Below are 12,900 nucleotides of genomic sequence, written 5' to 3'. Positions count from 1 at the left end.
GTATATATGTAGTATGTATGTAGCATGTAGTATGTATGTAGCATGCATGTAGTATGTATGTAGTATATATGTAGTATGTATGTAGCATGTAGTATGTATGTAGCATGCATGTAGTATATATGTAGTATGTATGTAGCATGTAGTATGTATGTAGCATGCATGTAGTATGTATGTAGCATGTAGTATGTATGTAGCATGCATGTAGTATGTATGTAGCATGCATGTAGTATATATGTAGTATGTATGTAGTATGTATGTAGTATGTATGTAGCATGCATGTAGTATATATGTGTTATGTATGTAGTATGTTTGTAGTATATATGTGGTATGTATGTAGTATGTATGTAGCATGTAGTATGTATGTAGCATGCATGTAGTATGTATGTAGTATTTTTTTTTTTTTTTTAACATTTAACACATTAGCCGGATGATGGGACTACTACTGTCCCATCATTGGCTAATGTGTCAATCACTGTCATGGTAGCAGGCATCGCCAGATGGGACTTGTAGTCCCATCGGACGATGCTTGCACAGACCCCCGGACATCAGCACAGCCCCCCGGCAGGCCGGCACAGCCCCCCGGCAGGCCGGTACAGACCCCCACAGGGTGCACAGACCACCGGCAGGCCGGCACAGCCCCCCGGCAGGCCGGTACAGACCCCCACAGGGTGCACAGACCACCGGCAGGCCGGCACAGCCCCCCGGCAGGCCGGTACAGACCCCGGGCAGTCCACACAGCCCCCCGGCAGGCCGGCACAGCTCCCCGGCAGGCCGGCAGAGACCCCCGGAAGGCCCGAAATGACGGCGCATCATGATGCGCACACACCGCGCATCATGATGACGTCAGGCTGTCAATCAACTTTGAACTTCCGATTCCGATGCCGACTTCCGATATTGAAAAAATATCGGAAGTCGGTATCGGAATTCCGATACAGCAAGTATCGGCCGATACCCGATACTTGCGGTATCGGAATGCTCAACACTAGTAGTGAGTGACAATGGCCGAAATCTAGTGGCAGCTCTGGGCCTAGGCAACCTCACTCACATCCCATGTCTGGCACACGTGCTCAATTTGGTCGTGCAGAGCTTTCTGAGGGACTATCCGGATCTTGATGCACTGCTGCACAAGGTTCACCTAGAGTGTGCTCACTTGCGGCGTTCCAGCATGGCAAGATCGCGCATTGCATCTCTGCAACGCCGATTCCGCCTGCCAGAACATCGCATCATATGTGACCTCCCCACCAGGTGGAATTCAACGTTACATATGTTGGAGCGGTTGTGTGAGCAGCAGGCAGCAGTAATGGAGTACCAGCTGCATCAGGCGCAAACAAGTCGCACTGTGCGCCGGACACACTTCACCACCACTGAGTGGGCCACAATGAGGGACATCTGCCAAGTTTTGCGTGCCTTTGATGACTCCACGCGGATGGCCAGTGCAGATGATGCACTAATCAGCATGACTGTCCCCCTAATCTGTCTGCTTCAAAAAACCTTACAAGCACTAAGTGAGGAGGTTTTTGAAGAGGTCGAGGATGAGCAGTCAGAAATGCCATCTGCTTCTGGCAAGTCTGCGCACCGTGCTTCCACACAAAGGCCCAGGCAGGGGACACTTAGTGAGGAGGATGACGAGGAGTCAATGGAGGAGGAGGAACACATCTCTCCAGAGGAGGGAGGTACACAAGGCTCTAGTAGTCAGTGTGTACAGCGAGGGTGGGGTGATGCTGAGCAGGCAGAGATGCTGCCTCAAGCTGGGGACAGCATTTCCGGTCCAGTTGGCAGTCTGCAGCACATGGTTGATTTCATGCTGCAGTGCTTGTTAAATGACCGCCGCATCGCCAACATTCTCCACACGGCTGATTATTGGGTGTACACCCTCCTAGATCCTCGCTACCGGGACAACTTACAAAGCCTCATACCACAGTTGAACCGGGAGCGAAAAATGCGGGAGTACCAAGAAACACTTGTGCAGGCCATCATGTTCTCCATTCCCCTCACAAGTGTTGCTGGTAGTGCTTTTCAAAGCAGCCATGTGGGTAGAGGCAGTGGAGTAAGCTCTGCACAAAGAGGTAGCAGAGGCAGTGCCGCAGGACAAGGCAAGGCCAGTATGGCCCAAATGTGGAAAAGTTTTGTGGGACCGCCACAAACGGCTACACCATCACAGACGGCTCCAGTCAGCAGGAGGCAACGTTTCCGTCAGATGGTGACAGACTACTTGTCGTGCCCTGTTAGTGTTCTCCCAGACGGCTCTTCCCCGTTCAAGTATTGGGTCTCTAAGCTGGATACATGGCCAGAGCTTAGCCAGTATGCATTGGAGGTGCTGGCTTGCAGTGTATTATCGGAACGTGTCTTTAGTGCTGCAGGTGGTGTGGTAACAGACCGTCGCACGCGACTATCCGCCGATAATGTTGACCGGCTTACTTTTGTGAAAATGAACAAGGCCTGGATCTCACCTGAATTTGCCAGTCCTCTTCCAGAATAAATAATTGGCTGGCAACAGGATCAAGGTCTCCTGTTGTGTTCATGTTTCTATGACCTGAACTTTATTTCCTGGGCTACAGCAACGCCCGTTGTTGCTCAGAAGTGCTGTCCGCACAGACAAAACACTCGCTCATGTGTAAGTGGGGTTCGGTAACGTCAGCTGATCCCCTGCTGTGTGTATGGCAAAGTGTCCTACTCCCTCCACAGTCAAACAACCTCAGATTTACACCTGGCTCCAAGTAGGCCTCGGCCTACTACCTCATTTTCCCTGGGCTCCGATAACGCCCGTTGGTGCTCAGAAGTGCTGTCCGCACAGACAAAACACTCGCTCATGTGTAAGTGGGGTTCGGTAATGTCAGCTGATCCCCTGCTGTGTGTACGGCAAACTCTCCTGCTGCCTACAACTTCTGACTACCTCTGATTTAATATGTTCTCTGATTTGCCCTCTGTCTCCACTCTGTTTTGAGTATTTCCTCCGGCCTACAACACCGCCTGTTTCTGCTCTCAAGTGCCGTCTGCACAATCCACACTTGTTCCTGTGGTACCTGGGTCCTGTAACATCTGCTCATCTCCAGAGTTGAGCACGGCAATGTCTCCTGCTTTGTCTACATTCCCACTACTTGTAGTGGAAATGTGGACAGAGCAGGAGACATTGCCTGACTCACCTCTAGGGAGAAGCTGCTGTTACAGAACCCCAGTAACACAGGAACAAGTGTGGGTTGTGCAGACGGCATTTCAGAGCAGCAACTGGCGTGATTGGAAGCCAGAGGAAATACTCGAAACAGAGTGAAGACAGAGGCCTAATTGGAGTACGTTGACAGTTAGTAGTAGTCTAGAAACAATCGCGAACTGCCACCAAGTAGGCCTCGGCCTACTACCTGATTTTCCCTGGGCTCCGACACCACCAGTTGATGCTCAGAAGTGCTGTCCGCACAGACAAAACACTCGCTCATGTGTAAGTGGGGTTCGGTAACGTCAGCTGATCCCCTGCTGTGTGAATGGCAAAGTGTCCTGCTTCCTCCACAGTCAAACAACCTCAGATTTACACCTGGCTCCAAGTAGGCCTCGGCCTACTACCTCATTTTCCCTGGGCTCCGACAACGCCCGTTGGTGCTCAGAAGTGCTGTCCGCACAGACAAAACACTCGCTCATGTGTAAGTGGGGTTCGGTAACGTCAGCTGATCCCCTGCTGTGTGTACGGCAAACTCTCCTGCTGCCTACAACTTCTGACTACCTCTGATTTAATATGTTCTCTGATTTGCCCTCTGTCTCCACTCTGTTTTGAGTATTTCCTCCGGCCTACAACACCACCTGTTTCTGCTCTCAAGTGCCGTCTGCACAATCCACACTTGTTCCTGTGGTACCTGGGTCCTGTAACATCTGCTCATCTCCAGAGTTGAGCACGGCAATGTCTCCTGCTTTGTCTACATTCCCACTACTTGTAGTGGAAATGTGGACAGAGCAGGAGACATTGCCTGACTCACCTCTAGGGAGAAGCTGCTGTTACAGAACCCCAGTAACACAGGAACAAGTGTGGGTTGTGCAGACGGCATTTCAGAGCAGCAACTGGCGTGGTTGGAAGCCAGAGGAAATACTCGAAACAGAGTGAAGACAGAGGCCTAATTGGAGTACGTTGACAGTAGTAGTCTAGAAACAATCGCAAACTGCCACCAAGTAGGCCTCGGCCTACTACCTGATTTTTCCTGGGCTCCGACACTGCCAGTTGGTGCTCAGAAGTGCTGTCCGCACAGACAAAACACTCGCTCATGTGTAAGTGGGGTTCGGTAACGTCAGCTGATCCCCTGCTGTGTGTATAGCAAAGTGTCCTGCTCCCTCCACAGTCAAACAACCTCAGATTTACACCTGGCTCCAAGTAGGCCTCGGCCTACTACCTCATTTTCCCTGGGCTCTGACAACGCCAGTTGATGCTCGGAAGTGCTGTCCACACAGAAAAACACACTCGTTCATGTGAAAGTGGGGTTCGGTAACGTCAGCTGATCCCCTGCTGTGTGGAGGGCAAACTGCTGCTGCCTCCAAATTTTAACTACTTCAGATTTAGACATTCTCTGATTTGGCCTCTGTCTCCACTCTGTCTCTAGTATTTCCCCTGACCTCCAACACCGCCAGTTCCTGCTCACAGTTGCCGTCCACGCATTCCACACGTGTTCCTGTGTTACTGGGGTTCTGTTACGTCAGCAGATCCCCCAATGTGTGTCCGCCACTGTCTCCTGCGCTGTCCACCTTCCCACTGCAAGCGGTGGGAATGTGGACAGAGCAGGAGACATTGGCAGACAAACATCAGGGGATCTGCTGACATTACAGAACACCAGTAACACAGAAACACGTGTGGATTGGGCAGACGGCTACTGTACGCATAAACTGGCGGTGTTGGTAGTCTCGTGAAATCCTGGAAACAGAGTGGAGACAGATGCCTAATTGGAGCACGTTGACAGTCTGTTGTAGCCTACAAACAATCTAAAGCTGCCACCAAGTAGGCCTCGGCCTGCACCCTGGTTCTCCCTGGGCTCCAACAACGCTAGTTGGTGCTCAGAAGTGCTGTCCACACAGAAAAACACACTCATTCATGTGAAAGTGGGGTTCAGTAACGTCAGCTGATCCCCTGCTGTGTGGAGGGCAAAGTGTCCTGCTCCCTCCAAAGTCAAAATACCTCAGCTTTACACCTGGCTCCTAGTAGGCCTCGGCCTGCACCATGATTGTCCCTGGGCTCCAACACCGCCAGTTGGTGCTCGGAAGTGCTGTCCACACAGAAAAACACACTCGTTCATGTGAAAGTGGGGTTCAGTAACGTCAGCTGATCCCCTGCTGTGTGGAGGGCAAACTGCTGCTGCCTCCAAATTGTAACTACTTCAGATTTAAACATTCTCTGATTTGGCCTCTGTCTCCACTCTGTCTCTAGTATTTTCCCTGACCTCCAACACCGCCAGTTCCTGCTCACAGTTGCCGTCCACGCATTCCACACGTGTTCCTGTGTTACTGGGGTTCTGTAACGTCAGCAGATCCCCCAATATGTGTCCGCCACTGTCTCCTGCGCTGTCCACCTTCCCACTGCAAGCGGTGGGAAAGTGGACAGAGCAGGAGACAGTGGCAGACACACATCAGGGGATCTGCTGACATTACAGAACACCAGTAACACAGGAACACGTGTGGATTGGGCAGACGGCTACTGTACGCATAAACTGGCGGTGTTGGTAGTCACGTGAAATCCTGGAAACAGAGTGGAGACAGATGCCTAATTGGAGCACGTTGACAGTCTGTTGTAGCCAACAAACAATCTAAAACTGCCACTAAGTAGGCCTCGGCCTGCACCCTGGTTCTCCCTGGGCTCCAACAACGCTAGTTGGTGCTCGGAAGTGCTGTCCACACAGAAAAACACATTCGTTCATGTGAAAGTGGGGTTCGGTAATGTCAGCTGATCCCCTGCTGTGTGGAGGGCAAAGTGTCCTGCTCCCTCCAAAGTCAAAATACCTCAGCTTTACACCTGGCTCCTAGTAGGCCTCGGCCTGCACCATGATTGTCCCTGGGTTCCAACAACGCTAGTTGGTGCTCGGAAGTGCTGTCCACACAGAAAAACACACTCGTTCATGTGAAAGTGGGGTTCGGTAATGTCAGCTGATCCCCTGCTGTGTGGAGGGCAAAGTGTCCTGCTCCCTCCAAAGTCAAAATACCTCAGCTTTACACCTGGCTCCTAGTAGGCCTCGGCCTGCACCATGATTGTCCCTGGGTTCCAACAACGCTAGTTGGTGTTCGGAAGTGCTGTCCACACAGAAAAACACACTCGTTCATGTGAAAGTGGGGTTCGGTAACGTCAGCTGATCCCCTGCTGTGTGGAGGGCAAAGTGTCCTGCTCCCTCCAAAGTCAAAATACCTCAGCTTTACACCTGGCTCCTAGTAGGCCTCGGCCTGCAACATGATTGTCCCTGGGCTCCAACACCGCCAGTTGGTGCTCGGAAGTGCTGTCCACACAGAAAAACACACTTGTTCATGTGAAAGTGGGGTTCTGTAACGTCAGCTGATCCCCTGCTGTGTGGAGGGCAAACTGCTGCTGCCTCCAAATTGTAACTGCTTCAGATTTAAACATTCTCTGATTTGGCCTCTGTCTCCACTCTGTCTCTAGTATTTCCCCTGACCTCCAACACCGCCAGTTCCTGCTCACAGTTGCCGTCCACGCATTCCACACGTGTTCCTGTGTTACTGGGGTTCTGTAACGTCAGCAGATCCCCCAATATGTGTCCGCCACTGTCTCCTTCGCTGTCCACCTTCCCACTGCAAGCGGTGGGAATGTGGACAGAGCAGGAGACAGTGGCAGACACACATCAGGGGATCTGCTGACATTACAGAATCCCAGTAACACAGCAACACGTGTGGATTGGGCAGACGGCTGCTGTACGCATAAACTGGCGGTGTTGGTGGTCACGTGAAATCCTGGAAACAGAGTGGAGACAGATGCCTAATTGGAGCACGTTGACAGTCTGTTGTAGCCTACAAACAATCTAAAACTACCACCAAGTAGGCCTCGGCCTACACCATGATTGTCCCTGGGCTCCAACAACGCCAGTTGGTGCTCGGCAGTGTCTTTGGCACGGGGACTCCCTGTTGCCCAGCCTGGTTCCAGCACGCCTGCTGTTTCCGGGTAGTGTCAAGGTCACTATGCCACCAATCCGTTGTCCTGTCGTCTTGCGGCCTGGTTAGCCGACTCTACGGTGCCTGCAGTTTAGGTGACTCCTATGTGGGCTGCGGGAACTGGCACTGAAGGCTGGATCCGTAGTGCCAATGGGACATGGACGCCCTGTAGGACTGTGGGTTTCGGTAACTGCGGCCGGCTTGCGGCCTGGCTACTTTGCTTTCAATGGGTACCTTCTGCTACCCACCCGGGTGTCAGCACTGTCTGCTGGTTCTCGCCACAGCCTTTGGCCTAGGTGCCTCCATCTCGGTATCCGAGGTCCAGCACCGTCAGCTGGTCCTTGGTAGTGCTTTTTAGCACAGGTACCTTCTGCTTAGTAACCGTGGTCCAGCACCGTCAGTTGGTCCTTGGTAGTGCCATTGGCTCTTGTTCCTTCTGCTACCCATCCGGGTGCCAGCACTGTCTGCTGGTTCTCGCCACAGCCTTTGGCCTAGGTGCCTCCATCTCGGTATCCGAGGTTCAGCACCGTCAGCTGGTCCTTGGTAGTGCTTTTTAGCACAGGTACCTTCTGCTTAGTAACCGTGGTCCAGCACCGTCAGTTGGTCCTCGGTAGTGCCATTGGCTCTTGTTCCTTCTGCTACCCATCCGGGTGCCAGCACTGTCTGCTGGTTCTCGCCACAGCCTTTGGCCTAGGTGCCTCCATCTCGGTATCCGAGGTCCAGCACCGTCAGCTGGTCCTTGGTAGTGCTTTTTAGCACAGGTACCTTCTGCTTAGTAACCGTGGTCCAGCACCGTCAGTTGGTCCTCGGTAGTGCCATTAGCTCTTGTTACTTCTGCTACCCATCCGGGTGCCAGCACTGTCTGCTGGTTCTCTCCACAGCCTTTGGCCTAGGTGCCTCCATCTCGGTATCCGAGGTCCAGCACCGTTAGCTGGTCCTTGGTAGTGCTTTTTAGCACAGGTACCTTCTGCTTAGTAACCGTGGTCCAGCACCGTCAGTTGTTCCTCGGTAGTGCCATTGGCTCTTGTTCCTTCTGCTACCCATCCGGGTGCCAGCACTGTCTGCTGGTTCTCGCCACAGCCTTTGGCCTAGGTGCCTCCATCTCGGTATCCGAGGTCCAGCACTGTCAGCTGGTCCTTGGTAGTGCTTTTTAGCACAGGTACCTTCTGCTTAGTAACCGTGGTCCAGCACCGTCAGTTGGTCCTCGGTAGTGCCATTGGCTCTTGTTCCTTCTGCTACCCATCCGGGTGCCAGCACTGTCTGCTGGTTCTCGCCACAGCCTTTGGCCTAGGTGCCTCCAACTCGGTATCCGAGGTCCAGCACCGTCAGCTGGTCCTTGGTAGTGCTTTTTAGCACAGGTACCTTCTGCTTAGTAACCGTGGTCCAGCACCGTCAGTTGGTCCTCGGTAGTGCCATTGGCTCTTGTTCCTTCTGCTACCCATCCGGGTGCCAGCACTGTCTGCTGGTTCTCGCCAGTTTCTCAGCCTTCTTGTACCTTCTGCTACATTTCCAAGATCAAGCTTTTTGAAATTGTCTTTGGTAATCCTTATTGATCTCCATGACGATGACCCTGATGATGACGACCCTGAAGACCACACCAAAGAAGACCAGAAATATGACCCTAAATAATAAGACCAAGAGGACAAAGAACATGAAGACAACCACCAAGATACAGAACAAAAGACAGAAGAACAAGAAGCAGAAGAAGCAAAAGCAGAAGAACAGAAAGCAGAAGAACATTAAGCATAAGACAAAAAATCAGCATAGAAGAAATCAAAATTATAAGCAGAAGAAGACTAAGCAGTAAATGGGGGTGAGTCCGTTCCTCCTCGTGGTGCCCCTGGAAAATGCCTGCTGCTGCAGGCCAAACTGAACGCGGACAAATCCTGTTGTAAATCTTTTGTGACAGGCAGAACGTAAGGTGTAATCTTATAACTTTTATAGATAAGTACTACAGGAATGCCTGTCACCATAAGAAAATGAAGAAAAAGAAGAATAGGAAGAAGATGAAGAAATAACATATGAAAATTAATAATAGCTGAATAAGAAGAATATGAAGAATGGAAAAAAAAATGAATGGGAAGAAGGTGAAGAAGAAGAAGATGAACAAGGTGAAGAAAAAGTTGATGAAAAAAATGCTACTGCTGCGGATCATGAAGGAGAAAGTGTGGGAGAAGTACAAAAGAAGGTGAAGAGCATGGAAGTTGCGAAACATACATATCTGACTAAATATAAAAAAGTTAACATAGTCAATATCTTTTTAACTCCGAACGTCTTGAAAAAAAAAATTGGAATTAATGCTATGCCATGTGATTTGAATAAACCACTATGCTTTTAATGTCTCCTCCACCTCCCACAATACATTCTACATGATTCTTATTTGTTTTCAATTATGTAGAATTAGCCAACAAGGAAATAAAAGCCTTTTTTTAATTCCGATACCGGAAGTCCCATTGACTTGAATGGGACTTCCGGTATCGGAATCGGCGATACCCGATATTTTTTTCGTAAAGGGCGATACCATCCGATACGATATTTTTGGGTATCGGACGGTATCGCTCAACACTAGTAATAATAATAAGAAGAAGAGCATTTAGTAAACATAATTTTGATCAAAATAATGTACAAGCCATCCCGCCACGTCACGGCAACCCTTGTGGGACAGTCCCTACTCTAGTATTTAAAACCTTTTCACTTGCCAAGTGACGTGAATGTGAACAAGGATCGAGCGGCTGAGCCACTATTAAAAGCTTAGGCCAGACAGGATGGTTTTCCCAGCTTTTTTTGTTCACATTCACGTCACTTAGCAAGTGAAAAGATTTTAAATACTAGAGTAGGGACTGTCCCACAAGGGTTGCCGTGACGTGGCGGGATGGCTTGTACATTATTTTGATCAAAATTATGTTTACTAAATACCCTTATTATTATTATTACCTTTATGCATTATTTGCAGTTTATTTTTTACTTTTTAGTTCAGGATATTTGTATTTTTTGCTTTCTGCTTTCTAAAATACATGCTGTGTATTGATAGAAATGTCCCTAACCTGACTTTTATTTGTAGACTCTAGGTAAACCTTCCTTCTATATGTTTTAAACAGATGGCACCCTGGGGTGTCATCACTAACTGGCACAACAGGACATACAATTAGTGCACAAGACACCCCAACATGTTTCACTGTATGGGCAGCATCATCAGGGGATGGGACAATGGCATGTTATACAAATTAGTGATGATGACACCTCAAGGTATCTATTTTAGACAATTTAACAAAAGATAAGTCTTATGGCTTGCTAAAGTGTTATCCAATATGGGGGGTTCTCCCCTTTTTTGTATAGTTTGAATACATTTTTCCCAAGTCATTTCTTTTTCCCCTGTGTGTGCTTTGCTAATTCAGATATATCAGTAGCCAATTATACCAAGCAGGTGATAATGATCATCACTTTCATATATAGGTTGAAACAGTGATTAACTGAAACAAACCATTGTGTAGGAGGAATAAAACTGGGCTAAGAATAGCCAAACTATGTTACAAAGGTGAGGTTATCAAAGACAGTTTCATGTCACAGTTCATACATTATGGCAAGACTGAGCACAGCAACAAGACACAAGATAGTTACACTGCATCAGCAAGGTCTCTCCCAGGCAAAGAGATGAAAGCAGACTGGGGTTTCAAGATGTGCTGTTCAAGCTTTTTTGAAGAAGAACCAAGAAATGGGCAATGTTGAAGACCAAAGATGCAGTGGTTGTTTAATGAAATTTAGTGCAGCAGATGAAAGTCACATGATGCTTACTTCCATTCAAAATTAGAAGATGTTAAACAGTGCTATCAGCTCAAAACTGGAAGCAACCTGGAGGTCTATCCAAAAATGGTCTTCTAGGAAGAACTGCAGCTAAACAGTTATACAGTTGACATGGAGAAAAGGCCAAATGAGTCAACTATCCAAAACATGTAAACTAGCAGATGTTCTGAACTGATGAATCAAAATTTGAAGTATTTGTCTGTAACAGAAGCCATTTTGTTTGCCAAAGGGGTGGATAGCAGTACAATAATGATGCCAGGTAACATAAAACCACAGTGGAGATTCCTTGCAAGTATGTATTTTATTTTTATTTTTAAGTTTGTATTTCAGCAGAGTTAGGGATTTGGTCAAGAATAATGGTCAAGAATAATGGTGTACTCACTGCTGAGAAATATAGGCGGGTACTTATCCATCATGAGATATCATCAGGCAGGCATCTGATTGGTTCCAAATTTATTCTGGAGTTGGACAATGATCCAATGCAGCCAGTGTGATAAAGAACTGCCTTCAGTATAAATAAGAATATAATCCTGGAGGTAATAACATGGCCCCTACAGAACCCTGATCTCAACTTTATCGAGTTTGGGATTACATGAAGAGATAGAAAGATTTGTACAAGTCTACATCCATAGGAGATCTATGGTTAATTTTTCAAGATTTTTCAAAGAAAATCCATTGTGAGTGCCTTGAAAAACTGTGTGCAGTTCTACCTAGAAGAATCGATGCTGCTTTGAAGGCAAAGGTTAATCACACCAAACACTGATTTGATTTTGATTACTCTCTTGTTCATTCACTTTGCATTTTGATAATTGATAAAAAATAAACTACTAACATATCTTTTATAAGAATTCTTACTTTGAAGAATTTTTCCACACCTGCCCAAAAATGTTTACAGTACGATATATATATATACATATATATACCTTATATATGTACATATACATATATATACGGTGTGTGTATATATACATATATATATATATATATACACGGTATATATATATATACACACACACACACATCTACTCAAGATGAAATACCTGCTCCATGGAACATTGCTCTGTACAGTGCACAGGACAGTTTGCATTCAATAGGTCAGACCTAACCATAAAATGGACAATAACTAACCCATGACAAGCAATCAGGTGTTTTTATTATTGGGATAGCGACTTTCATTTCGGCTGTAAGTAATTGGTATTCTGCTAATAGACAAAGTTTTGTTATTGCCAAAGTAATTCATTACATGTTCCCAACTTTCTTTCCTGAAACTGCAATATTTCACATCCCTGTCTTCTACAAAGCAATACAATTTCAACCAGGAACAAATGCATCCACATTTTTCAAGGTAAAGAGACTTTACTGTTACAGTGAACTTGCTGAACTGCTGTTGCCTTGTAATTGTCATATAATTAATAGGGCTTTTCGGTAACAATTATTCTTTATTGGTTTGACCTTTTAATATAGTAGAGCAGACTAGTTTTCTTAATGTGTCAGGGACAAAATAAGCCGGTGTGCATTGCATGTGAGAGAGGACATGTAAGAATCATCTATACAGCAAACATTGATTTGAAAGATGAATGGAAAAGATTGAATTAGAAATAAACCCTGAAAGCTATTAAGAAGAATCACACTCAGGGCAAAAATAAAGTCCATATAAATAAAACACAGGCACAGATGATTCTTCAATCTGATTCATTAGGAGGTGAGTAGCGTGTCTGGCCACAAATCTTACTCTTGAGAAACATTTTAGCACAGCCTCATGTTGTGCTAAAATTTTACGACTTTTTATACATTTTTCACTCCAGAATGCTTCGTCCATGTATTATTTGCGAAACGCGCGTCGGGTACAGTGGGACCCTCTTAATACCTTGCTGATATCTTGAAGACATATATGTACTTACTATGTGAAACACATTTTGATTTCATGTATATTTAATCTTATATTGGGTGCTTACTAAGATAATTTATCTTCAATTGCCT

At 47.1% G+C, this 12,900-nt stretch overlaps 1 protein-coding gene across 1 annotated transcript in view; it reads right to left on the bottom strand.

Moving 5' to 3' along the window:
- FRK (fyn related Src family tyrosine kinase) overlaps positions 1-12,900 on the bottom strand; it is a 142,893-nt gene that overhangs the window by 19,820 nt on the left and 110,173 nt on the right. The window lies entirely within an intron of this gene.

Source organism: Dendrobates tinctorius, unplaced genomic scaffold (genome assembly GCF_039654945.1).
Source record: "Dendrobates tinctorius isolate UK_male_01 unplaced genomic scaffold, ASM3965494v1 ptg000046l, whole genome shotgun sequence".
Lineage (NCBI taxonomy): Eukaryota > Metazoa > Chordata > Amphibia > Anura > Dendrobatidae > Dendrobates > Dendrobates tinctorius.
This window is presented reverse-complemented; position numbering and strand designations above follow the sequence as displayed.